The sequence below is a fragment of the Triticum dicoccoides genome, chromosome 3A, assembly GCF_002162155.2.
Source record: "Triticum dicoccoides isolate Atlit2015 ecotype Zavitan chromosome 3A, WEW_v2.0, whole genome shotgun sequence".
Taxonomy (NCBI): Eukaryota; Viridiplantae; Streptophyta; class Magnoliopsida; order Poales; family Poaceae; genus Triticum; species Triticum dicoccoides.
Window position 1 is genome coordinate 112,753,210 of NC_041384.1, and position 4,341 is coordinate 112,757,550.

Genomic DNA, 4,341 nt, shown 5'->3' on the forward strand with positions numbered 1-4,341 from the left:
ACGGGATGCTTAACACGCCCCAAAGAAAACACGATCAATGATCGGATATAAGGAGATGAATATTGCTTTGTGTGCTCCTTTTTCTATAAATGAGGTCTCTGATGCACTATTTCAAATAGGTCCTCTTAAGGCACCAGGTACAGACGGGTTCCCTGCACGGTTTTAATAGTGCAACTGGGCAGTCCTTAAATCTGAAATTATTGCCACTGTTTTGGAATTTTTTGTGACTGGAATTATGTCGGAGGGCGTAAATGACACCGCTATTGTCTTAATTCCAAAGGTTCCACGCCCCAAGGAACTTAAGGATTTTAGACCAATAAATTTTTGCAACGTGGTTTATAAGATTGTGTCGAAGTGCATGGTGAACTGATTACGGCCATTTCTTGTGGAGTTTATTTCAGAAAACCAGAGTGCCTTTGTTATAGGGCGTCTTATCTCCGATAATTCTATTATTGCTTTCGACTGCATCAATTTTATTCAGTCTCTAAAAAATAATGATCATGCTTATTGTGCATGCAAGCTAGACTTATCCAAAGCTTATGACCGTGTTGATTGGGATTTTTGGAAAAAGCCTTAGCCAAGTGGGTTTCTCTGCGTCATGGATTATGCGTATAATGGCTTTTGTCACATCGGTGAAATATTTGGTCAAGTTTAATGGGAAGTTATTGGAGTCCTTCAGACCGACTCGTGGGCTTCGTTAAGGTGATCCTTTATCACCTTTTTTGTTCTTGTTTGTTGCTGATGCTTTATCCGCCCTGATCACTAGAGCAAAACTGGAGGGTGGGTTCGAAGGAGTCCAGATCCGTCGAAGGGCGCCGGTTATTTCACATTTGTTGTTTGCAGATGATTCCTTATTATTCTTTAAGGCTTCCGTACAACAGATAGCGATTGTCAAAGGTTTGTTGAGCACTTATGCAGCTTCTACTGGACAACTTATTAATCCATCGAAGTGTTCCATCCTATTTTCTGATAATTGTGCACCAACGGTCACGGAGGAAGTAAAGAGATTGTTGGAAATAACGACAGAAGTATTTGAGCCGAAATATCTGGGCTTGCCGGTTCCAGAAGGAAGAATGCATAAAGGGAGATTTGAGATGCTTCAGTCTAATATGAGGAAGATGTTGGTGGATTGGAGTGAACAATATATGTCTTCTGGTAATAAGGAGATTTTGATTACGTCAGTGGCGCAAGCTATACCCTGTTATGTCATGAGTGTTTTTCGATTACCAGCGTCAGCATGTGATGAGCTAACCCGACTGATGCGTCAATATTAGTGGTGTGTTGAGAATGGCAAGAAGAAGATGGTGTGGTTAAAGTGGGACAAAATGACTCTGCTGAAATCAAAAGGCGGCATGGGGTTCAGAGATATGAGAGCATTTAACCAAGCTATGTTGGCTAAACAGGCTTGGCGTTTAATTGATTCCCCTGATAGTTTGTGTGCCCGCCTTCCAAAAGCCAAGTATTATCCAAACGGTAATATTCTTAATAATGTGTTTCCGGTGAACTCATCGGCAGTATGGAAAGATATTGTTTATGGCTGGGATCTGGTTAAGAAGGGTATTATATGAAGAGTGGGGGACGGTGCTGCGATTAAAGCATGGCGCGATCCATGGATTCCACGTGGCCATGATTACCGGTCGGTTACGCCTAAGCGAAACTGTAGGTTTAATCGTGTTTCTGACGTTCTTGATACTAATGGTGCATGGAATATGGAGCTGACTTGAGGAGCATTTTTGGCCTATGGACGTACATTATATTTTGAAAATTCGGACTTCACCTAGGAATCGTCATGATTTCCTTGTCTGGGCCCTTGAAAAGAATGGGAGATTTAGTGTGAAGAGTGCTTACCGGCTGGCTACACATGAACACGAGGATAATCTTGCAGGTGGTGCTTCCAGTACCTGCCCTGGTGGTGAGCGTTCTCTATGGTCTTGTATCTGGCGAGCGAAAGTTCCGCTCAAGATGCGGTCACTGCCTGGAAGGTTGCGGCTAGGGCCTTAGCAACAAATGAATGCAAAGTGACTAGACATCTCTCAGATCGTGGAACATGTCCTGTGTGTGGCCTTGAAGTGGAGAGCTCCTTTCATGCTTTAATTACACGTGGCCATGCAAGGGCCCTTTGGGAGGCCATGCATGAGTTCTGACCGCTACCGGCGACGGACCAATTGATAGACAATGGCAAGGAGTGGCTGTTACATGTTTTATCTGGATGTTCTGATCAAGTTCGTGATATGGTTATTTTGCTTATTTGACGTATTTGGAGTCTCAGGTCAGATATAGCACATTGCAAGGTAGTTTCTCCATTGGAAATAAGTGTTGATTTCTTGATCAGTTATCTAAAGTTTCTAGATCTTGCTTGGAATATAGCACTGAAGAGATTTTAAAAGATAAAATGACCCTGTTGGAGGTCCGGACTCCAGAACCTATGGGTAGCGGGCAGTGTGTGCCATGGCCTCCTCCTCCAGTGGGCCAGGCGGCGCTTTCGGTAGATGGTTCTTTTTCTGTTCATAATGACTCCGCAGCGACTGATATGGTGCTACGACGTCATGACGGTTCCCCAAGCCTAGCTAGAGTTTCTCCCGTCCCCAGCCCGTGCCGGACCGGCGGATTCCCTCCCTCCGGCCCGGCGCGCGGCTATATATACCACCGCAAGCAGCGTCCATTGCTCCTCACCAAGCAAGAGCAAAACCAATCAACCACAGGTCGATCGATTCGCGAAGTACCCTCCGATCACAACCCAAGACCGCCATGGCTGACAAGTGCGGCAACTGCGACTGCGCCGACAAGACCCAGTGCGTGTAAGTACAGTACCTACCACACAGCTAGATCGAGCTAATCCGTCTCTTCCACGTGCATCGTCTGTATAGTCCGATCTTCGTATCGATCTTTGCTCTACCCTGTCTGAATACATGTTCCTGTGGTGGTTCTGTCATCTCATGTGTGCAGGAAGAAGGGCGACGGCTACGGCATCGTCATGGTCGACACCGAGAAGAGGTACTGCGCACTAGTAGTAGTATTTCACTTCGCTGATCCGTTCCGGTTTACCTTAAACTATACTATGTAGAAAGTAGAAACTAATCGGTTGAAACTGCCCACACACGCACACACACACAAAGTAAATTTATGACATGGTCACACAAAGCTTAGCTTGCTGAGAGATTAGCCAAAATTAAATCCAGTTGCAAGATCTACTCCATGGAAGGACTTCATCCAGGACGATCTTGATATAGCCTCCGGAACTAAATAAAAATTGATTTGACTAGAGATCTCTATCGAAGACCTAACGTTGGCCCATGCATGTGCAGCCACTTCGAGGTGCAGGAGGCCGCGGAGAACGACGGCAAGTGCAAGTGCGGCGCCAGCTGCACCTGCACCAACTGCACCTGCGGCCACTGAACAGGCCCGCCCCGCTGGGCCTCTCGGTCATCGCGTACGCCTCTACCCGTACTAGTAACCCGTGTCAATAAAGGTCGATCTGTACGTGTGTGTCTACGTATGTTGTGTTGTCGTCGTGCAAGAACCTGAAGGTTGGCTGATGCGTGCATAGGATAGGATCTTGGATCAGCCGATCGGTCCCGTGTTCCTCCCCTGTAACCAGTGGCTGAGCTTCAGGTACTACTACTATGTGGTTGTGAGCTCGTACGTGTTGTGGCATGTGACTTCATTTCGCGTATGCGTGTTGCACGGAATGAAATTTGTCGTGTGGTTAACTAGTACTTCCTCCGTGAAGAAATATGAACGCTTTTATATTTCTGTATAAGAATGTTTAAATCACTACTTTAGTGATCTAAACACTCTTATATTTTTTTTCGGAGGGAGTAGCTAGTAAAACATATCTCCTGGTTGCTTCTCTATCAAGCATCTATGCATGCCTGTTTGCAAATGGGGGCGGCAATTAAGCAACATAGAGTGGTTTCCGGGTTTTTATCTTGATATATAAACATTTCATTCCCGGAACCCGCAGAAAACTTGCCCCGGCTTTAGTAACGAAACTTAGCAGGTTCTTTACACTACCACATACACAGAGTGCATACCAGATATAGGGGGCTAAGCGCCGCAGAGAGGAAACAAAACAAATCAAAAAAAAAAAGTTGGGCTGTGCTAATACCTAAAGTCCACAACATCCATTGTTGTCTAGTGAAATCCGAATCGAGATATGCACCCACCACCTGAGGGTTGGCATACCTATAAATATCTAATCACCTTATGCACCTTGTGCTTCTCTTTTTTTTTATAACTGGGGGATGAGGTTAAGACTCATTGTATTTTCTATGGTCTTCAGGTGACGTTTGAGTCAATAAATATCCTTCATTGAAAAAGTCATAATGGTCTACTATTCCT

General features: G+C 45.2%; 1 long non-coding RNA gene across 1 annotated transcript; it reads left to right on the forward strand.

Annotated features, from left to right (window-relative positions):
• The first annotated feature begins 2,540 nt into the window (after window positions 1–2,540).
• On the forward strand, window positions 2,541–3,399 carry LOC119267462. Its single transcript, XR_005132454.1, has 3 exons — window positions 2,541–2,792; window positions 2,947–2,994; window positions 3,306–3,399. It is a non-coding gene; the product is annotated as an uncharacterized LOC119267462 (long non-coding RNA).
• The last annotated feature ends 942 nt before the right edge of the window (window positions 3,400–4,341 follow it).